The 26617-nt window shown below is 41.5% G+C and overlaps 1 protein-coding gene and 1 long non-coding RNA gene across 2 annotated transcripts in view; one reads left to right on the top strand and one right to left on the bottom strand.

Annotated features, from left to right (window-relative positions):
- The window catches only part of LOC124273812 (ATP-dependent DNA helicase Q4-like), a 259456-nt gene that overhangs the window by 145296 nt on the left and 87543 nt on the right, over positions 1-26617 (top strand). The window lies entirely within an intron of this gene.
- On the bottom strand, positions 13178-13499 carry LOC124273786. Its single transcript, XR_006897739.1, has 3 exons — positions 13435-13499; positions 13354-13404; positions 13178-13239 (listed from the first exon to the last, which is right to left on the bottom strand). It is a non-coding gene; the product is annotated as an uncharacterized LOC124273786 (long non-coding RNA).

Below are 26617 nucleotides of genomic sequence, written 5' to 3'. Positions count from 1 at the left end.
ATCCCCCCTAGCCATAAATTATAAACGGTCCTTTAGTTCCTTGTAAATCATCCATAATTTTCTCACTTCTAATAGTTGTCACGTTTAGTTCCTTGTTTAGGCCAAAGGTAAGTTCAAATTTTTTAGTTGATAAGGTTTTCAGTTCCATTGCATAGCTCTGCACATTGTTTATTTCCACTGCGCAACACCTCCAGCAGTGAATGGGTACCAGGTAGGAGACTGTCAGCCTACAAGCTGCTTGGACAATATATTCCCCAGGGAGTAGAGAATGAAAACATACTCCACAGTAATCCAGTGACCAGGGTAATAATGAGATCCATCATGGTGAAAGCACACTTGAGCAATCATAAACTGTGTTATATACATTCATAATGAAGTAGTCAATAAAAACACAGACAAACAGTGATAGCCAGGAGTGGCGGGGTTGTAGAACTGTTGCAAACATGTTAATATCTGTGTTATTCCCAAAAGGCATTTTACCATCACAATGCATGAAATATACTTTCATGTGTGTTAAAAAGTGAAGCCAGACTGATTTTCATGGAAGGATGGGCATATGTTTATGATAACTTACAGAAAAAGCAAATTAGCATGGGTCTTAATCTGGTTTACTGGGAATTTACTTAATCTCTGAAATATGATTTAGACTGATATATATTTCCATCGGGACTAAGTGTTCAAGTCTACATTGAGTCCAAGACTACAAGTTGAACTCATGCAAAATGCTCTTAACTGTGCAGTCTACAGTGAGTCATAATATGACTTTACATGGCATTATGTTGTATATACACTGATGAATTGGGGTATAACTATGTCTATTGTTCTCAACCAGATTGATGTGGATGAACTAAACATTTTTCCCACAATCATCTTGATGTTGGTATCAAAATTGTATGTAATATAGTTGGTGTGGTAGCTCAATAGTTAAAGTGCTTGCACATCACAACTGATTCAATGGTTCGAATCACATAGTTATGATCTGTGAAACCCATTTTTGGTGTCGCTCGACCTAACATATATGATATTGCTTGAATAGTGCTGAAACCTATGTAAAGACCATACCAACTCACTCACTGTTTAAGTTCCAAGTAAGACAACAGTTGTGTACACCTGTATCTGGTATTTATAAATACAATAGGCTCAATGTACCTACTGTATGCAGGAGGTGAATACTGGACAATGGTATCAAGTCCTTTTCTGCAAGCAGTACAGGACATGTAAACTCCAACTTTGCAAATTTTACTGCATAAGGGCAATCCTAACCACAAGTGCCTGACCATGAAAATAGAAATAGATTTTTCCTTATCCTGACTCATGCTCTTTGCTTGTCCCCTTCCTCTTGCTTAACATAGTGGAACACTTGTATCTCCTTAATTGAAGCCCCTTCAATGTAAAATCACTAATTGGTACTCACCCAAGAGTTACCTCCCCGCCAGAAGCTGAACAGGTGTCGCCACCCTCTGGCCTCATGCTTCACTCTCCTTCTTCACCAGTGAGCAGGATGTGAGAGCCTGTGTCTCCTTACACACTATATCCTTTGGTTTTTCTTAGTTAGTTACCTATTATAGTTTACTATAAAGGTATAGCTAGTATCCTTCAGTTATTTGCATTGATAATTAATCGTATTTCTACCGTTTATTCACGGAGTTCGCGGATTGTTCAGCTAGTTTTACATTGATGAAAAACTGTACCATTTGTAGATTACGCTTTTTCCGCCAATGGATCCGCATGTGGTATGCCCTAGTTGTACTACTTTGTGCGCTTGATTCACGCTGCAGTTACTGCATAAATTTAACCAATTCTGCCTTTGATAAATACCATCTTTGCGCCTTGAGACGGTTGCAGATAGGTCACGCGAAACTAGGTGTAGACATGGCCGATACGCCGGATTGCCCATCCAGTCAACTGTTGTCGAAGCGATCCCTCCCGCCTGGTGTTCTGCTTGAGACCCCATCGGAAGAGGGACGGGATGCAGTCCGCCACCTCTAAGAAGTTTAACCGCCTCTCCAGACATCCAGTCATCGCAGACAAAGTCCAAGAGGGCCTCAACGCCTTCTCAACGCAGACTTCGCACTCCCAGGGCAGCGCCATCCTCCAAAGGGAAATTCCATTTAAGTCATCGAACTTTCAGCCGAGATCGCTCCAGCAGCAGAATTGGGCCTCTACGATGACCAGCCTATCATCATACCCGACATACGCCACAAGAAGTTTACCAGTGACAGCGACAGTGACGCCAGCAGAGATCACCATGCAGCCTGATGCCTCTACACTGATGTCAGACGAGATCGCTGAGGGCCCCACCGCTAGCACAGCAGAGAGGGCACCATCTACTACGCCGCAGATCATCCCAAACGATCTTATGAAACAGATCATGATTATGATGGAAGGCCACTATAGACTGGAGAAGCAGCCATCCCAGGGTCCGAGTTTCGCGAAGGCTCCAACGAGACAGCACCCAGAGGCACCATCTGTCAACGAGCAGCCACGACAATGCAGCCTTCGCTGGCGAAGTCACAGACCACCTCGACGGCGACCCAGATGTACAGCCTTCGCTAAGGCCTTCGCTAAGGCGGAAAGATCATCACCTTCTTCGGGGCCATACTCAGATACGGAATCTGATCATCAGACCACACGCAAGCCTTCGCTAAGGTCATATCATCGCTCCCCAGGACCGACGCGAACGAAGCTTCGCTGGCGCTCGCTGGCGACACCTGAACCCAGATCGCCTTCATCTAAAAGGATCATCGAGGGACTACACAAGAGCTTCGCGTAGCTACCATCAGTCCCCTCATAGGTCGCCAAGAAGGTCAACCTATCGATATAGATCACCAAGACGATCGCCTCGCCGATCACCACGTCGATCACCTCACAGGTCTGCACATAAGCCTACAACTAGATCTCCACAAGCGTCAAACGATATAGAGATAGAGCCACACAGCCCTACATCAGAAGAGCAACAACCTCTTAATTATGATGATGGAATGGAAGATGATGGAGGAATTATTTTCTCAGATGCAGAGATAAGATATTGGATGGTCAATAATCTAGATCTCTCATCACCTTCCAAGAGTGGCAATACGGCGCAGACTTATCTGATGAAAGAAGACGATGCAGATGCTATTACACTACCCCCAATCGACCCGATTGCGGCGGTGCCTCAGAACCTAGATACAGCATTTAACAAAGCCACGAAGGTTCAGACGCCACATCTGCCAAATTTCAGCGCCAAGAAGTTCTCCACGCATAATATGGACCCCTTCTTCAAAGCGCAAGACATCGATGAGAACTATAAGCTGATCTCCGATGCCAAGAACAAGTACTACAAGATTGATGATCGGAAATTGGTTCAGATAGAAACCATGACGAGGCGTATGTTCTTTGGTCTAAATAGATCTAGAACAATAAATGAGACACTTATCTCCAGATTTCGAACACCAATTCTGAAGATGACAGAATGATTTACTCGGCCCTACTGATGCAAAAGAAGGACCAGCAGTTTTAACAGATCATCTGACGCCTGTCTCAGCAGCACTGACCTTAGCTCGTCGTCAAGGCCTCCTAGCTTCCTGCAACTGGGGTGAGAACTTTACAGCTCCACTATATACAGCCCCGTGGTCTTCCCCATCCATATTTGACGGAGGAATAGACAGAGTCTCCAAAGAAGTCACCAAGGATTCTAGAGAAGTCCTGATGATTAAATCGATGGACACGCTAGCCAGTGTCATTCGACAGACTTCACAAAGATACTCAGGGAGATCTAAATTCACGGGCCTACAAAGAGCTAGAGACAGGAAGATTGCCAGTTCCAGGGGAAGAGATTCTTTTCGTCGCCCATATGGCAACTATAGAGGAGGGTCAGGAAGAGGCAGGACACCCAGAGGTTCCCGCAACTATAAACGCTGAAAGACAGGTTCGAACGACTGGAGTCTTCCACCCCAGCCGCTCCAGTACAACCGCCACAAGTGGGTGGACGCCTTCAACTACACTGGGAAAACTGGGGAATACTTCAAGACACCTATGTCTCCAACATTCTTCAACGCGGATTTCGTATCCCACTACAGGCCAAGCCTCCACTAACAGTCAACCCTCACAAGTTCGAGGTACAGGCACAACAACTACTAAAGTTAAGAGAGGCTGTTACATTACTCCTAACCAAGCAGGCCATAGAAGTAATAGAGCAAGGAAACATCGAACCAGGTTTCTACTCCCCAGTTTTCCTAGTACCCAAGAAAAACTCCAAGGAGAAATACAGACTCATTTACAACATGAGCTTCTTCAACAAGACTTATTTAAGCAGACCACCCAGGTTCATTTATGATACATCTACCGCGAGCTACGGCAGATGATTCGCCCCATGGACTACATGGGCAGTATAGATCTACAAGATGCTTATCTGCACATCCCGATACATCCCTAATCCAGGAAATACCTTCGGGTTTACGCTTAGACGGGTTACATTACCAGTGGAAAGTAATCCCATTCGAATAGCATCAGCCCCATGGTTATTCACGAGGATAACTAAACCGATTGTCACCTATCTACATCGCCAAGGGCTACGCAGAGCGCTCTTCCTCGACGACGGGATACAAGTAGATCAAGATCCACAGCATCTCAAACTACAGTTAAACTACATCATAAAGCTACTAACACAGCTGGGATGGTTAGTAAACTTACACAAGTCGGACCTAGTACCATCGCAAGATCTGCAATTCCTAGGCATTCGATTTATCACCAATCTCAACCGTGATAGTCGCATTTCAGAAGACCGCTGGCTCAAGATCCAACAGATCATTCCACCAGCTCTACTTTCGCCGCTACCACTTCGACAATGGCAGAGCTTACTAGGTCTTCTAACATCAGCCCAAGACTTGACAGTCATAGGCAGATTACAGTTACGCCCATTACAGGTCTTCGCCAACACACATCTCGACGACCTACAACCATTCAGTCTACCAAACATCTCAGACCTCATCTATTATGGTGGACAAAGAAATCGAATGTCTGCGAAGGGATTTGTTTAGCAGAGCAGGAATTCAAAACCCATCTATATGTAGACGCTGCCGCCCAAGGTTGGGGAGCTCATCTCACCAACCGGACGGCATCAGGGTTATGGACTCAGCTAGAAAGCAAACTCCACATAAACGCATTAGAGATGAAAGCTGTAATCAACGCCATAAGACATTGGAGCAACATTCTACAGAATGCGCACCTGATGATACATACCGACAACTCGACAGTGGCGCTTTTATGTGAACAGACAAGGCTCAACGAGATCGCCGAACCTTTGAATTTAACCTTTCAACTGTTCGAATTAATCCAAGATCTAAATCTACATGTCAAAGCATGCCACATTCCCCGAGCCAGGAATATACTAGCAGACGACTCTCTCGCCACATCTACCGTCACGACAGAATGGATGCTCAATACAGAGATATTTGCACAGATAATCAAGCAAATAGGAGCCGCTAGTAGATCTATTCGCCACAAGGTTCAACAATCAACTACCGACATTCGTGGTCACCAGTGCCAGACCCACAAGCATGGGCAACGGATTTAAGCATATCATGGAAGGCCTCAATGCGACGCCGCTTTCACCCCAGCAATAATACCTCTAGTATTACAGAAAATCAGCCAAACGCAGAGCCTACAACTCACTTTGGTCGCGCTCTATTGGTCGGCCAGAACGGTTTCCGCCCTAATACAAGATATCGGTCAACCGCACTAGAACTACCCAAGCGCAAACCTGTTAATACATCCTCACACCAAACAGGTGCACAGAAACCCAGAAGTATTCAAACTTCAATGATGGACTGTATTAAAATGTGTTTAAACAAGAGAGGATATTCTACCAGGGCGCAAAAGCGTCACGCTTTGCCTTTACGATACTCAACGCCAGAACTTGTACGCATGACAAGTGGCAAAGTTTCAAAATTATGCAGCAAACAAGGGTTTTATAGCGCAGAGATGCCACGCGATCCTCAAGTGGCAGACTATTTGTGTTACTTACGGCAAAACAAACATTTAAAAGGCTCGACATTGTCAACATATCTTGCCGCCGCTTTAGTTCTGTGGATTTCTATGAGAACGGGTGTTAAATTGACAAGAACACCAGAGTTACTGGCCTTACTAATGCTTTCCGATTGAGGACCAAAAGCGAAGTTCCACTTCCAGCTTGGGATCTGAATGTAGTATTACAACACCTCACAAGTGAGGATTATGAACCATTGAATCGACAACTTTTGAATTTCTCTCACAGAAAACAGTTTTCCTGTTATCGCTAGCCACGCAGCCAGAATATCTGAAATTCATGCTCTAGATTATGAGAGGATACAGTTTGATGACAATCAAAACACAGCACCTGGGATTAAGATGGGATTTCATCGCCAAAAATCAACTACCAGGTCAACCAGACAGGTTATTTCACATCCCTGCTTATCCTCAATTCTCGATCTCAAGATACATTGGACTTATCTCTATGCCCAGTACGAAGCTCTCATAATCTATTTACGCCGTTTCCAAAACAAGGCTTAAGATCGCTCAGAAGATTGTTCATCCCGCTATCGCCTACAAATCAGACAGAAGTCTCTCGCACTCACCATATCTATATGGATAAGAACTGTCATTTTACGCCGCCTATAAGGCAGCAGGACTGGACCCTCCAACAGCATCAAATCCCCATGAAATCAGGGCATTGGCATCCACCCTCGCCTCTTCACGGTAACTGTTCATTGAATACAATTATGGAAGGATGCTTCTGGAAATCTAACATGGTGTTTGCTAATCACTATCTCAGAGATATCACCACCGAGGACGCCTCTGGCATTCACCATTTCGGTCCTTTGGTCCTCGCCAGCAATTGACAGTCCCTCAGAGGGCTAATATTCACACCCCACTAGATTATTATATATATTATACATATATTCATTAGCTTATAACTCCATGGAGTTCTAGGGCTATGTACATATTTAGCTTAGGTTATTCAACCTTAAGCTCATACTGAGTTTATATTCAGTGTACAGCTACTTTTAGAGTAGCAGTTTATATATATATTGATATATCAGTATATTAGTAATGTAATACCCCACTTATAGTGTATATATCTGATGGCTTATTATAAAGGAAATATCCTAAGTCTCAATGCCTTATGAAGTTCCCCAAGAGGGGTTATTACAATATCACTTATTTAAATCACTAATTATAATCCAAAGTATTCTGTTTTACCCACCACCTCTCCGTGGATTCTACAAGCAAAGAGCATGAGTCAGGATAAGGAAAAATATGTAATTTTTTGAGTAAAATTGATATTTTATACTTATCCTGACTCATGAGGTTAGCCCTCCCATCCTCCCCACATAACACTTTGGATTTCCCTGTAAATTCAAGTGTTGGGCTCGCAAAATCAGGAGAGAGTGAAGCATGAGGCCAGAGGGTGGCGACACCTGTTCCCGCCACGGCAGGGGAGGTAACTCTTGGGTGAGTACCAATTAGTGATTTTACATTGAAGGGAGCTTCAATTAAGGAGATACAAGTGTTCCACTATGTTCGCAAGAGGAAGGGGACAAGCAAAAGAGCATGAGTCAGGATAAGTATAAAATATCAATTTTACTCAAAAATGATGTTAATCCTAAAAACGTAATTGCACAACAGTCATTGTCGTGTAAATTATTCATAGTGTCAGGACACACAGTCGACAAGGTATGGACTCGGGCTGTGTGATGGCCTAGAAACTGTATTGTGATGTAGGTATCCCTGTTACGACACCGCTTCCGTGGTGTAGTGGTTAGACTGTCCACCCAGAGAGCAGAAGGTCGCGGGTTCAATCCCCGGGCGCGTCACACCAAAAGACGTTAAAATATGGTACTTGTTGGTCCCTGCCTGGCACTCAACATTAATGGGTACAACAAGGACTGGTCGGCTCGGAGTCAGTATAATGTGTCTGAGTGGGGTATTCATGCTTAACTGCGGCATGGTATCTCAGTGAGCTAGCACTATAAAACCAGCTTAAGTCTAGGCTAGTACAAGCTCCACACATGCACGTCGTCATATGAGCAAAATATTCTTTTAGAGTGACAGGTAAATGTCTTCATTTGTATTGTGTCCCAGAGCTTGAAGTGCCATAACAACTCTTAGAATCATTCCTTCTTTTCGTTTGATTTGAAAATATGACATTTTGATAAATTTATGGACTGGTTCTGCCTGTCTTCAGACATCAGCTAGAATCGTATGTCTATTATTAGCATCAACGTTGCAGTCATTGTCGTTTTCGATCACATTCTGTCAATGTTAAGATCCGTAAGTTTGTTATTTTCCTTCTGTGCAACAATAGATAAGTATTTCTCTGTAATATTCAATAAAATAATGCAGTCTGTGCATGTCAGAGGTCTGTACAATTGATGCATTGAACGCCATATAAACATTGAGGTCAATTGCAACACTGCATGGAGATGTTGAAATAATCATTGACACAGTGTAAGTGTGGTCAAACATGTCTCATTGCAATGGAGAAAAACTAGGAGCCAAGTCAAGGGAAGTAATAGTAAAGGATCATATGGGTTGGAAGCAGTTTTAGGGTAGATGGTATGTGATACCACAAGAAGTAAAGTAAGTATTAACATGTCAAAAAGCAGTATGGTTTGTCCATATGTTTATTTGGAGTCCTGGGGAGGTATTTGAACAGAAAAGTCTTGTTCACATTTTGTCAATGAATTTTAAGGGGAAAAATCAGTTCTGAAAGAATTTTTGTATAGATTTTAGCTTAAACCATTGTGATAATAAGAAAACCTGTTCACTTTTTTTACCTAGTTTACCTGTATACAGAAAAAATATAGCAATATGTATTGTTTAATAAGCATACTGCAGTAAACCATTATAACTGTTCAGGAGTAGAATAAAATATTTTCAAGAAGACCAGTGTAGGTTCTTCTGGTCAATAACATGATTCTGGATTTTTCCTAAGACTCTGCATTTTATTATCCCCCGCAACGCGTTTTGCCGGGGGTATGAAAATGGACTCCGTCCATGCGTGCGTCCGTGCGTCCGTCCGTGCACATTTGTCTTTTCCGGAGCAGAACTCTAAAACCGTTCAATATTTCTTCACCAAACTTGGCACATAGATGGATCTGGTGGTGTACTGGTGCCTTTTGGTAGTTTTGGAATTCTGAATAAAACATTTTTGGCGTTTCCATGGCAACAAGTTCGACTTAGAATGAAATTAGTGGTAGTGCTCTTTTCCGGAGCAGCACTCTAAAACCGTTTAATGTTTCTTCACCAAACTTGGCACATAGATAGATCTGGTGGTGTACTGGTGCCTTTTGGTAGTTTTGGAATTCTGAATAAAATATTTTTGGCATTTCCGTGGCAACAAGTTTGACTTAGCCTGAAATTGGTGGTAGTGCTCTTTTCCGGAGCTGAACTCTAAAACCGTTCAATGTTTCTTCACCAAACCTGGCACATAGATAGATCTGGTGGTGTACTGGTGCCTTTTGGTAGTTTTGGAATTCTGAATAAAACATTTTTGGCATTTCCATGGCAACAAGTTCGACTTAGAATGAAATTAGTGGTAGTGCTCTTTTCCGGAGCAGGGCCTAGATTTTCGAAACTCTCTTAGCGTTAAGATAGTCGTAAGAGCCATACATTAACATTGACTTATGACTATCTTAACGCTAAGAGAGCTTCGAAAATCTAGGCCCTGAACTTTAAAAATCTTTCAATACTCTCCTTCCACTTTTCTATATACACACCTAAATATTTGACATAATCATAACTCGTAGACATAATCATGAAGAGTATTTTGCCATTGCGGGGGATAGTGATGACTTTATCTTCTTGTTACTGTTCCATTTCTTTTGTGTTACAGTATAAATGACAGTTTGACAGTATTTGCAGATTTTGCAGGAAAATGCAGAATCATGTTATTGATCAGAAGAACCTAGAAAAAGTTCAAGAAAGTTTGTGGCAGAATCACACTCACATCAGGTCATTTGTTCTCAAGCAAAGCACGGTTTCGAGTGCCTCATGTCTACATATGCCACTTTGCGGCAGTTCTCTTCACGACATCCCAAATTATCTCCCCTTGGTCCTGCCACTAAACAAGATATCAAGTATAACGTTTACATCCAGATTGATGTTTGTGTATCACAATGACTGTTGCCTTTGTGCTTATTTTGAACTGATATTTGAATGTCTGTTTTCAATCAGTCTGGCATTCATGTTTGTGATGAAGCAATATCTGCATACAATGATGTTATATTGATGCTGTTGGGCTGTTACGATGACTGTAATTACGTATACGGCAGACAGGGCAATCGCTTTCATAATGATTATAGATATGTGTGTCTCTTTCTCATCAATTCTTTCATGTTTATATGTATTAATCAGTATCTATAGGATGTTTAGTAAAATGTCAGTTGGTTTTAAGGTATAATATGATAGTTTACTTTAAATAACCTGCAAGCTTAAGGCAAAGGTTCGTTGAAACCAGTGATAGCCCGAATTGGATATATCTGAAACAATTGTTTGATGGTCATTTTAGAAGTTGGTGAGTCCATAATGTCTTACGCTTATCATCTCTGAAACAGTCAGATTCTTTGACTAAATGTATAGTCTTGTCATCTATGTCAGTATAGTTCACTGACTGACGTATGGCTAGATGTTAAAACTGACAGTCCTTTTTACATACATGTATGTGTTATACCTACAAATTTGAAATTTGATGTACACTGAAAATCCCAGCTTCATGTTCTTCAGTAGACATCTAACCATGCATCAATGAGGTATAAATGTTTTATAGTCCATAAGGGCATTTGTGTAGGTGAGACTTTGTTCAGTAAATCTCCGTTTGTTCCTTTGGTTTCCTTGTGACCATGAATACTTGAAGAAAGTAGCATCACTTGATCCTGAAACTCTGGTCAGTGTATATTTCCTGGCTAACAATAATGTAACAGAACTAATGTTTCATATTTTAGTTCACAAAGCCAATGTTTCCTCATTTTCTCCATTTTCCCTTAGAAGACAATGGTGGACGGTGGGGTAGCCTGATGGTTAAAGCGTTCGCTCGTCACGCAAAAGACCCGGGTTCGATTCCCCACATGGGTACAATGTGTGAAGCTCATTTCTGGTGTCCCCCGCCGTGATATTGCTGGAATATTGCTAAAAGCCGCGTTAAAACCAAACTCACTCACTAGAAGACAATGGGTAATATAAAAAATAACTTACAATATTGTAGGGATTATCTCCCCTTGGGACTTGGCTTTGAAGTTACAAAACTGATTTATGCTGATCATATAATGTGTACTTCCTTGTTGCTTTTAGGTTTTTATCACCATATACACCTGTATAAGTATTTTGCAAAATCGATTGTATCGTCACATAACCTTGCTGTACTTGCATAAGTTCCCTTATAATGTATGGACCATGTTGTACATAGGGCTGATGGCCCACGCCACTGTACCGAATAAATAGATTTCAACATTTTAACAGTATTGGTGAAAATATTGTCAGTAGTTCTCACTGAGTGTCTATATCTGTGTTTGGTAATCGTTTTCATGGTTTGTCCAGCAGACCCGAGCCTAGAAACACATTATTCCAAATAATGAAATGCAAATGTGTGATTAATTTCAGTTCTGATCTGACTGAATTTGAGAAACGTACGTTTTTACAGAAAAAAACTAAGATGACATGTAAAATATAAAAAAAACAGAGGAACTCGGAATTATCCTTCATGAAATGAGGTTGAAAATCCTTAATCCAGACAAAATCAACTTGAAAAGAGAGTAATTATTCCTTGTATGTTTTTTTCTAAACTTACATTTTCATGGGTGTTGATGTAAATATGCTGAAGAAAGTGAAAAGAGTTGTTGTTTTTAACATATGAAGTTACAGCACCAGGTGTTCACGTTCCTTGAGAATGTCCTTACCAGTCCTCCCCATCCAGTCTGTAGGTGAAGGACTCTATTGAAATGGTACTTCATTGGTATCCTTGTGTATTCGGTTTTCGGTCATGTAAGGATTGTCGACTAACGTAACATTAAGTGCATAAATAAATCGATAATAAACAAACTTACCTCGTTTGTTTGTTATTTATTTATGATATTCAAATATCTGACGGATTAACCTCGTGTTTCACCCGCACAGCAGGCCTCGTAGTTCGCTACGCAAAGATCCTGAATGCGGAAGCGACGTCATCTGTTTTCGTTCACTTCATTGGTTCTCCGTAAAACCACGAATCTAATAGCAGTATTAGTGCTATGCTGATATTTTTATAATATAAAGTTAATAAACATCTCGCCCAAAAAGAATATTTGTAATATTTCCAATAATAATTATTAGAAACTATGGTCGTAATAATTTCATGTCAAAGTTAATCATGATAAGACTTCGCTAGTTACATCACATGTCCAGGCATGTTTCACCTCCTCGGTTAGCTGACAAGGGCACCAAAACTCATCAGAAGATCTCACTACACATAACGGAGGTGCACAGCTTGAGGTGGACCCAAAGACAGCATGCAGGATGAGTACACTGGGCCCATGACACAGAAATATATTAATTGCAGTTTCGAAAATTAAATGAGTATTTTGGAAAATCGTGATAAGAGATGGCCCTATCCAGTTTCCATATATTTTTTACGGCTGACGGCAACGCGCACGTGATATGTCATGGATAATAATATGTCATACTATAAACAAGCAGACGACACTATACTGAAAAGGTGGAGCTGACGATATTTTAGATATAGCATTTTGATTACATGAAAATTTATGCATTAGTAAACTCGGTTCTAAAACGTAACATTTACGTGTGTTTGCAATCATGTACCTTACTAAATTTCACACGAAGCATTTTGTTAGTCAGAGCTGAAGCAGTCGACCTCCTGCTAAAAATAACCTGTCTGGTGACGTAAAATCTCGCTAATTACCGCGAGAAACGAACACGCAAACGGCCGACCGAAAACACATGTTGAACGAAAACAGATGACTCGAGGATACTTGACAAAAACACATGAAATATTTTCCTCAAAGTCAGTTGATAAAACAGGTTTGGATATTCTTTTGTTTGTGTGTTCTTGTTTAACACCTCACTTAGCAATATTCGGGCCATTGATGGTGGACCAGACAGTCTGGTGATTTATTCTGTCATGACAAGAAAGAGAGATGAGTTTGATTTACTCCCCAGGTATCTGATCCTTAATATCCTACCCTCACAGCTACCTGACCCCTAATATCCTACCCTCCCAGGTACCTGACCCCTATTACCTTCACAGGTATCTGGACCCTACTATCCTACCTTTCCAGGTACCTGGCCCCTATCACCCTCCCAGGTACCTGATCCTTAATATCCTACCCTCACAGCTACCTGACCCCTAATATCCTACCTTCACAGGTACCTGATCCCTACTATCCTACCCTCACAGGTACCTGGCCCCTAATATCCTACCTTCACAGGTACCTGATCCCTACTATCCTACCCTCACAGGTACCTGACCCCTAATATCCTACGCTCACAGGTACCTGGCCCCTAATATCCTACCTTCACAGGTACCTGATCCCTACTATCCTACCCTCACAGGTACCTGATCCCTACTATCCTACCCTCACAGGTACCTGACCCTATCCACCGGGTACCACGGGTACCCTAATATCCTACCTTCACAGGTACCTGATCCCTACTATCCTACCCTCACAGGTACCTGATCCCTACTATCCTACCTTGACAGGTACCTGATCCCTACTATCCTACCCTCACAGATACCTGGCCCCTAATATCCTACCTTCACAGGTACCTGATCCCTACTATCCTACCCTCACAGGTACCTGACCCCTAATATCCTACGCTCACAGGTACCTGGCCCTAATATCCTACCTTCACAGGTACCTGATCCCTACTATCCTACCCTCACAGGTACCTGATCCCTACTATCCTACCTTCACAGGTACCTGATCCCTACTATCCTACCCTCACAGGTACCTGGCCCCTAATATCCTACGCTCACAGTTATCTGGCCCCTAATATCCTACCCTCACAGGTACCTGGCCCCTAATATCCTACCTTCACAGGTACCTGATCCCTACTATCCTACCCTCACAGGTACCTGACCCCAAATATCCTACGCTCACAGTTATCTGATCCCTAATATCCTACCCTCACAGGTACCTGGCCCCTAATATCCTACCTTCACAGGTACCTGATCCCTACTATCCTACCCTCACAGGTACCTGGCCCCTAATATCCTACCTTCACAGGTACCTGATCCCTACTATCCCTACCCCTCACAGGTACCTGACCCTAATATCCTCACGGGCTCACAGGTACCTGGCCCCTAATATCCTACCTTCACAGGTACCTGATCCCTACTATCCTACCCTCACAGGTACCCACAGTCCCTACTATCCTACCCTCCTCACAGGTACCTGACCCTAATAACCTTACCTATCACAGGCACCTGGCCCTAATATCCTACCTTCACAGGTACCTGATCCCTACTATCCTACCCTCACAGGTACCTGATCCCTACTATCCTACCTTGACAGGTACCTGATCCCTACTATCCTACCTCACAGGTACCTGGCCCCTAATATCCTACCTTCACAGGTACCTGATCCCTACTATCCTACCTTCACAGGTACCTGATCCCTACTATCCTACCCCTCACAGGTACCTGACCCCTAATATCCCGCTCACAGGTACCTGGCCCTAATATCCTACCTCACAGGTGTACCTCATCCCTACTATCCTACCACAGGTACCTGATCCCTAATATCCTACCTCCTCACAGGTACCTGATCCCTACTATCCTACCCTCACAGGTACCTGACCCCTATCCTACCACTATCTCACAGGTACCTGGCCCCTAATATCCTACCTTCACAGGTACCTGGACCCTAATATCCTACCCTCACAGGTACCTGGATCCCTAATATCCCCCTCACAGGTATATCCTACCCTCACAGGTACCTGGACCCTACTATCCTACCTTCACAGGTACCTGACCCCTGTCACCCTCACTGGTACCTGGCCCCTAATATCCTACCTTCACAGGTACCTGACCCCTAATATCCTACCCTCACAGGTACCTGATATCCACCCTCACAGGTACCTCACAGGTACCTGCCTTCACGGGTGCCCCCCTAATATCCTACTCCTACCTTCACAGGTACCTGATCCCTAATATCCTACCTTCACAGGTACCTGATCCCTACTATCCTACCTCACAGGTACCTGACCCTACCCCTCACAGGTACCTGGTCCCTAATATCCTACCTTCACTGGTACCTGGCCCCTAATATCCTACCTTCACAGGTACCTGGCCCCTACCTTCACAGGTGCCTGATCCCTACTATCCCACCTTCACAGGTACCTGATCCCTACTATCCTACCTTCACGGGTACCTGGCCCTACTATCCTACCTTCACAGGTACCTGACCCCTATCATCCCTGGTACCTGGCCCTCATCCTACCTCACAGGTACCTGGTCCCTAATATCCTACCTTCACAGGTACCTGGCCCCTAATATCCTACCTTCACAGGTACCTGACCCTTAATATCCTACCTTCACAGGTACCTGACCCTTAATATCCTACCTTCACAGGTACCTGACCCTTAATATCCTACCTTCACAGGTACCTGATCCCTAATATCCTACCTTCACAGGTACCTGATCCCTAATATCCTAGCCAATATGGGTACCTAACCTCTACTACCCAACCCACCCAGGTACATGATCCCTATTACTCAACCCTCCCAGGTACCTCACCCCAAATATCCTAATTCATAAGTGCTGAATAACTAACCAGCTCTTACACCTGTAGAAGGAGCCAGCTGTATTTCATTACATGGTTTCAGTGTATATGACCACACCACTGTAGATGTTCACCCTTTGAATAACGAACACGCTGCTAGCACGTTATTCGTTATTCGACAAATAACGGAACACGAGTCCACTGAGATTTAGGCATCTAATACTTATTATTCCATGTGTGAATAGCAAACCCAGTGCAGCTTAGCTTATATCTTATATTTTATATTTGATAGAACTGATGGTCATATCTCTAGTGAAGAACAAACCCAGTGCAGGTTAGCTTATATCTTATATTTGATATTTGATAGAACCGACAGGCATATATCTAGTGATGAACAAACCCACAGCTAGCATGTTATTCATTTTACGTTATTCGAATATTAAAAAACGAACCCGCTGCTAACTTCAGTTAGTTCTGCTGGCAGTGCTGACTCCATATATCAAGAGTTTTCATTAAGATAACTGATAAAATGTTACTTACTTACGTCTATGTTTGTTAATATTGTAGTGATGTATTTAGAAAATAATGTCATATTTTAAGTGATACTTAGAAGCATAACCATAATAAGGGATTATCTTTTGAATCTCAGCTTCATTTTTGTTCTTTGACAAATAAAAAGTTAAATTCATTGCTCAATCCTGACTGTCTAGATGGACAAGTGATGTCATTGTGAGACCTAAGGCGATTGAAGAGAGACAGTGATATGCCCTAGACAGTGTTCATTTCCTACCTAGATCCAGCCGTTGTAATTAGTACAGTATAGAAAATAGAGACATTTTGACTGTGTATTTCGTGTTGTCATCAACTGCTGTACTGATATGATACAGTTTGAACTTCCATACCGAGAAGCAGTCAACGAGTGTTGGAAGTAAATTTTCTTAGGCTACTAAGTATCTGGCCTTGTGTCTTTGTATAACATTAGATATAGTACTTAAAGGTCACATGCAACGTAAAACACAACTTTGCAGATTCTGATACCTTCGGTATGGACTTACTGAAATAAATCATGAAAAATGCAAATTCAACTTATAAAGTTGAAAAATAACACGATGAAAAAAAACGCGAGCGAAATCGTAGTTCAAACGATTCACTAATTTTCCCCCAGCGTTTGGGGGGAATTCAAGTGGTTTCAACAGCTGGGCTGGGCTCATAGCACATGCGCAGTGAAATAGGTTTGCACAACCTGGAAGCGGGTTGTCCGGTGTATACTCGGTGAAGGCTTTGGTGTGAGCTATTTTTCTAATGTTTTTTTTATATCTCACAGGCACGAGCTTTTTATATGTTAGGACAGTAAATTAACTGTTTATATAATTGTATTTGTCTATTTCATCACACGTTCTCCTTACCGAGTCACTTTCTCAGTTCGATACTTAAAAGCAATGTCATTATTTAGCGTCGACAGAATTTCTAACTGTGATATAAATATGTCGTTGTCACGGACAAAACTCAATGTCTTGTTTATACACAAAAAATGAGCATGTATTTACAAAACACAACATCTCTATACATACACACACACTGAGCCGTGAGTGCATCTGCAAATGGACCAGCAGTTACACTTGAGTGCACACCCACCCGCTCTGACTGGGTTCGGTTTCCCGGCTGCTTCGTTTCTTGGGAAGTAAACCCAAGTACACAATATTGCACTTTTGATTTGCGATTGTAGGCTTATAATTTTGTTTATATGTTTTTTCATAACCAGCAATGTATATTATATGTCATGAATAAGTGATAATTGTGTTTAAATTATGTTTGATTGTTGGGTTGCATGTGACCTTTAAGCTATTATTTATTCAATAACTGTACTTAGCACCTGAACCGAAGTGTTGAATTGAAAGAATAAGTATGTTGAAATCCACAAGTCAGCGCTGCCTTCCTGCTGCAGCTACTGCCTCTTAAAGACACCCGGCAGTGGAGTCTGCCTACAGATCGTTTGGATCAATGGGTGAGCTGGAAATAAAGGTTTAACCAGGAACCGGTGCCCTGAGCAGAGGACAAAGTCTCATACAGGAGGCTAAATCAACTGGAATACCATCGTGGGAGGAGGCATTGATGCTGATCACAGACCAGATTGGGCAGTGTTGTCCACTTAAGTGACCGTATTGTTGGTTTGCTTCTGATGGACAACAATAACATGTGATTAATAACTCTAAGCTGAATCTGAGAAGGATTCATGGAACAGGTTTCAACAAATGCATGTCCGCATGTTATTGGGATTGGTGATGCAGAAATGTCACTGATCCCATAGAAAAGTCTCGGCAGCTCTCAACAATTGCTCTAAAGATTTTATCTGCTCATACCATAAATTGCTAATTTTTGTCCTTTCATTCTGTTACTGTCAGAAAAATATAGGAAAGGTTATTTCAGGTTTTGCAGTAGTTTGTTGAATGACACTTCAGTTGCTACATTAAATATTTGACTTTTTCAAGTTTCATTGATTAATGTATGATGGTGTTTGTGTAGTGTCACACCATAGTTGTTCAACCTTGTGGAAAATAACATGTTTTAACAATACTTGATGTCACAGTGACAGCTTAACATTGAATATTCTGGAACAAGGGTAAGAGTTCGGGAAAGAATTGCTGACAGAAATCTGTCAGACTGTGGCCGTAATTAGCCAAGCCTGTTTTTAGGGGTGAAATCTGAAGTTTGTCTTTCATAAAAAGGTCCATTGTGATTTGTCATTGGTTTGATCCATCAGTCCATCTTTCTACATTCATCTTGCAGAGATTAAGGTTTTGTTTGGATGATCCCAGGAGTGGTGACATTGACATTTCCTGAAACATGAACTATGCTTCTGTAATGGCCGAGACATCGGTTTGACCTCATCTTTTGTTTAATGTTATGTCCTACTCGTTTACTGGACGTGGATCCTGTCTAAACCGACTTTTTACACTCTCGACATCATACGTCTAGTTGCAATGCAAGATGCCTGCTCAGTAGTCTCAGTCTTTACTGATTTCACTGAAGATCCTTTCTGATGAAATATTCAATATTAATAAGTTAAAAAAATCAGTTGTAACATTTTGTTCTGATTTATGGCAATATGATGAGATGAAAGGTAACTGCTGGTGGCTACCTCGGCTTGGCTGTGCTACTGATAGTGTCAGTTTGTGATCTCACCCCAGGGGCATATCTTGATGTCCTATACTACTGGATTATCCTTGGCATGGTTCTTATTCCACAGACAAATACTTCTGTTCTGAAGACACTTCCTTACTCTGGACAGCAAGAGTGAGTGAGTTTAGTTTTACGTTGCTTTTAGCAATATTCCAGCAATATCACGGCAGGGGACACCAGAAATGGGCTTCATGCATTGTACCCATGTGGGGAATTGAACCCAGGTAATTAACCACTTGGCTACCCCAAAGCCCCAACAAAACAGATGAGGCTGAAGCTTGAAGCATGATTGATATAAGAATAAATATGCTTAACAGGACAAATGAGTAAAACAACACTGTGACTGATATTACAGAGTTGTATGGAAGCCAGTATTGTAATGAGAAGGATTAAGGATGATTATCATCTAACTGGGACATGAATGTTGGATTATTTGCCTGCTAGTTATTCTATATCTGGACCATACCATGGTGTGTTGTGTGTTGCTAGTTATTCTATATCTGGACCATACCATGGTGTGTTATATGTTGCTAGTTATTGTCTATCTGGACCATACCATGGTGTGTTATATGTTGCTAGTTATTGTCTATCTGGACCATACCATGGTGTGTTATATATTGTCTATCTGGACCATAGTTATTCTATATCTGGACCATACCATGGTGTGTTATATATTGTCTATCTGACCATAGTTATTGCTAGTTATCTATGGACCATACCATGGTTGTGTTATATGTTGTTAGTTATTCTATATCTGGACCATACCATGGTGTGTTATATGTTGCTAGTTATTCTATATCTGGACCATACCATGGTGTGTTATATGTTGCTAGTTATTCTATATCTGGACCATACCATGGTGTGTTATATGTTGCTAGTTATTCTATATCTGGACCATACCATGGTGGGTTATATGTTGCTAGTTATTCTATATCTGGACCATACCATGGTGGGTTATATGTTGCTAGTTATTGTCTATCTGGATCTCAGTTCAGATAGGATATCAACTGAAATGATTAGACAAACATTGCTCAGAAGTGGCAAGCAAAGTGTGTTGATGTGACCTCCATGTTTCATGTACAACATCAGTGAGAGTTGGGAATACATTATCGTTCAGGGTGTGAAGTGGTACGGAGCCTGCTTCTGTTATTGATACCCAGTTTCAGTCTGGCTTTGTGAGCACATGATGAATTTATTTAGTCTCTTCAGTGGACTACTTCAGCAATGGTTCTGTGGCTGCCTATTGTGGTCATGTGACATATGCACATGTAAAATCAGTTTGTATGTCACCGAGTAGTGATTCTAGGGCAGAGTGAGTTCCCCTTAGCCTTTGTTGGTCACACCTGTAAGAGCTTGGGCTCAAAGTGTAACTGACACTCACCAACCACCACTCACAGAATACCTGAGTCACTATTTGACACTTCACTAAGCCCATGACTCACCGACTCACAGTTCTGACTCTCACAATGCCACACACCAACAGAATAACACATTCACCCTCCCTTGGTGTTGCCACGTTTAGCCATCACCAACTCACCCACCCTAGGTTTGAATCCCTGAATCAGAGTTTTAAGGATTCATGACATTTGGACCAATTTCTGAATATGTTCCATGTGGTATTATGTCCCACTCACTTGCTTATCAACCCATACACACATCCACCAATGACTCTCATCAGCATTATTCCACCTGTTGAAATATCTCTCACACCATGTTATGTAACCTGTGAGGTTATTGTATCTGACCACTCATTACCCAGCTTCCCTGCTGACGACTTTTGTTCCTCGAACCTACTGTTGAAAGAAACTGATGAAAGACTGATCCTACTACACACTCATGCATCTTGTGGATCACATGTGAAATAAGTTCAGTCTATAGACGCCGCATATGTGAAAAATTAGGATGTAAATCTAAAAAGATTTGATTGTGTCTCAGCTGCTACATAGATATGATCTTTGTGGGGATTCTGGTCTGAGAATTGGTTGCCGCAACCTCGGTTGGTCATGAGAGAAAACGTATTTGTTTGGGTGGTCGGACTCAGTGACTCGGTGATGGAGTGTCATTTAGTTGCTTGTAGTACTGAATACTGGATTATCTGGTCCAGACTTGAATCTTACAGGTTGCTGTCATATTGCTGTAATATTGCTGTAATATTGCTGATTTCTTGATAAATAACACTTGCATGCAGACTCACACCATCACCTCACCTCACCTCACCTCACCTCACCTCACCTCACCTCACCTCACCACCCACTATCTCACTAACTTACATTTAATGGAATAGCAAATAAAGCAGGCAGTTTTCATTCATCTGGAAGTCAACAATTTCCAATTGTCTTCAGGTAGTCTGCTCCTTGGCTCCACTTGTCACAGTCCCATGAGGAACTCCTCCAAGACTAATTGTCATGCTGATGAAGAACCATTCCAGGCATTTCCTGTCTTGACCAAAAGTCATTACTGAGCATATCTATTCCTTAAGCTAAATGACGTTTAACCACATGTATTGATCATGCTTGCAACTCCTCGTGTTTATGATGAAGAATCTACACATTGATTCATGTGAGTCTAATATGATTCCATTTTGACGTTATTTTGATGGTAATTTAATGTGGAAACTGTACATTGATCTGACTAAACCTGTCTACATGGGAAGTCACACTTGACCATAATTGCCCCCAATATTGCCAAGTGTCCCGGACGTGTATGCAGGACTTAATGCTCAGCTAGAACGTCCTGGGATCATTGGTAATGGCAGGATATTAGCATCATGGCAAATCTATTTCTGATGTCTGAGATGTGTAAAACTTTTCATTGCGCCCCAGGTTGAAGGTCCTGGTGGAGTTTATTCTTAGTTCATAGATAACATGAGTCAGAAAAAGATGAGTATAGAATTAAAGTCTTAAAACTAAGACCATTTGATTGCTATTTTCAAATTTCAATGTGTTAAATTATACTGAATTTAAATATGAATGTATGCAGGAATCATGTTTCATGTATTGTATCATCTGTGAAAGTTATGGCTGTGTTGAAAATTCTCAACATCCCTAGTCGTTACACAGTAGGCAATACAATGTCAGCAGCAGTGATTCTCTACAATAAATTCAAATGGAATTTGAAATTGTAATTTGTTGGTAAATGGTTGAACAGAAATCATTTACTCACGTCAATTCATGTATCTCCCCTTTTTAATTCATCCTTTACTAAACAGCTTGCACTAACCACCACCAGATCTTGGTAAAAATATATGCAGATTAGGATGTCTAGAACCAAGAATGAAGCTTGTTTGGCCTCTTGTCAGTTTTAAATTAAATGTGATCCTAGTGACATTAAGAAACATAATTATGTATTAATTATGCAGTATTTTATTATTTCAGGGTAAGATTCAGCCATACATATATTGTCCTATGCCTTGTTCAACAATTTGATTGTTGCATCATGACTGTTGTCAGTCCAACCTCTAAAGTACTGTCGGAAATAGACAAAAACTGTTTTTTCACATATATATCTACAATTTATGAAGTTAAAATGTGAAAGTGTGAAATATCTGTGAAACTATGTTCGGCCTAACTACAGTCTCAGTGGTAGGGAGATAGGAAACGTAAAAAAAGGACTTTACTGAGGAGAGATTAGTGCAGAAATGAGCAATGCAGTTTTTTTCTAAGTCCAAAGCAACTTATTTAGAACAGACCATGGCTTTATGCAAATTAGTGTGCGATGATATTGTATTTCAAAGGACATTTTATAAATGCCTATTTTGAACTAGACTTAGCTTCATTATAAACGACAGCTGACGTAAAAAATACTACCTTTAATACTGAAACTCTTAAGGATGTACCGGTAGCTGCCATGGAGCCTCACTATCACTATAAAAGGAAACAGCTAGGAGAGGTCGTCTCAAAAGCAAAACCAGGACGGGTGTCGCAGACTGGGGGATAGAGATATCAGCTACGATAAGATAATCCTTTAGGGGAATTAAACTGGGGCAAGTAAATGGCATGTCTTAACAATTAACAAATAATATCCAGTCCTGTCGATTTTGGGGTGGTCTTGCCACCTATATATTTTAAGACATTTAATACGATAGTTGATTTAAGCTTTTCTATGGGTATCATATTCTTTTACACATCTCAACACAAACGTTATGATAGACATGTCAGATGATAATCAATAGATGAGACATATTCAATCCACAAGAAAAAAGCATAAAATATCTTTGAGATGACCCCTTGTGCCTGTAGGCAGCACGTGCATTTCATGCACATGAATGGTCCGTCGTCATACCTGGCTGAACGACCTAATTGCCATCTAAAGCCTGATCTATTGTTTTCAGCAGCTATTTGTATTTTTGCAAAGTTTTGCCCTTTTTTACGAGTAAACATGCACTTCTGGATATCCTATTACACATCCCACTGAATGCCCAGTTAGGCCGATGTGGGTTATTTCAACATATGCTACTTGCAGTTGTGTAAATTTTAGGGATACAGAGTAACAGCCTAAAAACAGTTTTTTTCTATTTCTGACAGTACTTTAGTATGTATGTCACAATCATAAAGTGCAATAATGGCTTTGTGGATTGGCCTGGGTTGGTGCCCCATTCTCCACCACCTCCCTTTTGCCATCTTCCCCTTCCTGGAGATTACATTCCATGGCTGGTCCCTCGGTGGTGACTCTTCAATTATATTCAGGGTCATGAAGATAAGACCTACATGTAAGTGCTGATGTATTATATATTCCCTCTTGTATGATTGCTTGGTGAAAATGTTTCATGACAGAATGTACTTGAAAACCTGTAAATGAATTTTATGTGTTTGCCCTATATATTGATCTAGGGTTAGAAACAAGTGCATTATTTCTATTTCCTTTAGATAGTATCAACAGTGAAAACATCTCTTGATGTATGTCTATTCAAAATTGTATAGCCAGTGAATATCCAGTATTGTGTCCAAGAATTTGTAATAGCTGAGGATGAGTTTAGAAAACAATGCTCATGCAAATACAACCTTTCTGCCAATACTGATTACAAGTATTTCACTAGGATTACAGTGTGGAGTGTTGCCCAGGGCCTTGTTCCTCTGTACACAATAGCAAGGATTTAACCAAGATGTTGTTTGTCGCATGGTCACATGATGCTAAGGAGCCAAGCATGTTGGTTATAAATTTCATAATTGCAGTATGTTCTCTGTATTTCCTGGATTCATTTAAAGGGTTACAGTAGTGAAAATGAACTTGTGTGTACATGGCAAAACATAGATTTTCAGAAAATACATGATGGCAAGTTACAGCAAGTTTTCTAAACTGCTGTAGGAGACAAAAAAGAAAATTTCGGTTAGCACAGTTACCAAGCATCACTTGCTTGATAACTGTGTTAGCATGACCCGTGATGAAGAACTGTGCAATAATGCAAGTACTTGTCATGCATGATGCAGGGATGTCCTGTCACAATATCAGTGCTAACTTGAACACTTACTGCATTAACCACAATAAACAAGATGAAATCCCATGACCTATGACAAAAAACTGTTACAGCAGTAAAGAGTTTGTCTAATTCTCCACCACTGGAAGCAGTCAGACAGCTTCTGGTCTGAGGGCATGTTGTCTACCATCAGAGGTAGCAGACGGCCTCTGGTCTGAGAGCATGGTGTCTACCATCAGAGGAGGCAGATGGCCTCTGGTCTGAGGGCATGGTGTCTACCATCAGAGGAGGCAGATGGCCTCTGGTCTGAGGGCATGGTGTCTACCATCAGAGGATGCAGACGGCTTCTGGTCTGAGGGCATGGTGTCTACCATCAGAGGATGCAGACGGCTTCTGGCCGGAGGGTCTGGTCATCAGAGGAGGGCTTCTGTACCATGAGGGCATGGTGTCTACCATCAGAGGATGCAGACGGCCTCTGGTCTGAGGGCATGGTGTCTACCATCAGAGGAGTCAGACGGCTTCTGGTCTGAGGGCACATGGTCCGATCAGACGTCCCCTCCTCACAGTTAGACACAGGCAGGAATATCAGGTGAGGTGCAGGCTCCAAGAAAACCACAATATGAGGGATGTTGGGTCTGATGAAAATCGCCATGGCCGCTGTTGCACATAGAAGTGTATTGAGGCAGATCACCAGGAGATGATCCATGGAGCTGAACCATTTTGTGTGTGCCTCAGTGATGGTGTGACTTCTCTCATTACAGTACCTTTCACACATCCTGTCAACTTAACCATCCTCTTGCCAGTTGTTGGATATTCATGGTTGACAATGCTAAACCTCACTGTTCATGAACCGTCATCTCACATTTGCAGAACAACGCCATTGAAACGTTACTATGGCCTGCAAGGAGCCATGATATGAACTACATCAAACGTCAATGGGAAAATTCTGAATGCCAAGTTCCATCTAGAGATCATCCGTTATAAAACCTGCAGGAATTGATTGAAAAAAAATGGATTCTGATGCTGAGAATTTGGTTGCGTGGTTGCCAGTATGAGGATTAGACTGGCAATGTTATCCATGTTGGGGGTGGAGGTTTTGATCCAACTTATGAACCGACCGAAAATATACTTTAGATATAATTTTAATATTTGGTATTTGCTGTTGAAATCAACTGGGATGCGACTGGCAGCCAATACCTTGCCTTGTATGTGCAATACATGTGCTCTGCATGCGTTAGCTTTCTCCTGCACATGCATTGCACACACTACCCATCTTGTGAGGAACTGGTTCAAACTGACAAACAATCACATTCTTCACAGCAATCCTTCGTACTGTATTTGATAAAACTGCCAAACTAGTGAGCAAAGGGTTGCAATTTCGAAACCAGCCAACAGCACAATATATTTCAATAATGTAACATTTTAGGATCGTATTCAGTAATAGCAAGGCAAAGTTATATCAATCTTCAAAACTTGTTTGAGCAAAGTAATTCAAAGGCAAGAGCTATTTCACAGAAAATCCCTGTCATTTCTTGAAGAATGCCCGTGAAAGTGCCTGGAGAGGTTTACTCAGTAAAAGACTGACTGACTGGAGAGGTTTACAATATTCCAGCAATATCACCAGAAATAGGCTTAACACTCAGTAAAAAGAGAACCTGGCGAGACAATAGAGTGACATCACTGGAGGTTTGTAATCCAGGCACTAATGTGGTCACCAGGGGTGGTTCATACAATCACAACAATCATTATTTGAGAACTGTGTGACAACCAGTTTTGGTGGCGTTGTCATGGTGATCATACTTACCAGGATTGTGATATTCATGCTTTCAGGTGTTGTGTGAGGAAAGTCTTGAATGATGGGCTTGTTCTCATTTTGATAAATGAAGTGTACTTAATGAGAAGCTTGGCTGCTTGGACGGTGTGGCTGGTAGACAATTCGTATTACATTGTCTACAGTTGTGTGTCTTACAGATCAATTCCATTCTCACCACCACCTCAGCTGTCAAATCATGACGCCTGGTAGTTCCATGATACTCAAGGGTTCAGTTATGGAACTGTTTTTATTCAACCTCATGCATAAGTGTATAACTCCTTTGAATACATAAACTCGATTACATATCTTAGCCATTATTTCTGTATAATGACTGTCCTCATTGCAATTTAAGCTCAAGTTTTTCACAAGCTCTTCACTGCCAGCTGTCAATACTAGACTTAAAGAAGGTTGAATGTATCCCGTGAAAACATACTTTGTATATGTGAAGTGGGACAGGCCAACAAGTTCCCTACA

Source organism: Haliotis rubra, unplaced genomic scaffold (genome assembly GCF_003918875.1).
Source record: "Haliotis rubra isolate DU_JTF1 unplaced genomic scaffold, ASM391887v1 Scf184, whole genome shotgun sequence".
Classification (NCBI taxonomy): Eukaryota; Metazoa; Mollusca; class Gastropoda; order Lepetellida; family Haliotidae; genus Haliotis; species Haliotis rubra.
This window is presented reverse-complemented; position numbering and strand designations above follow the sequence as displayed.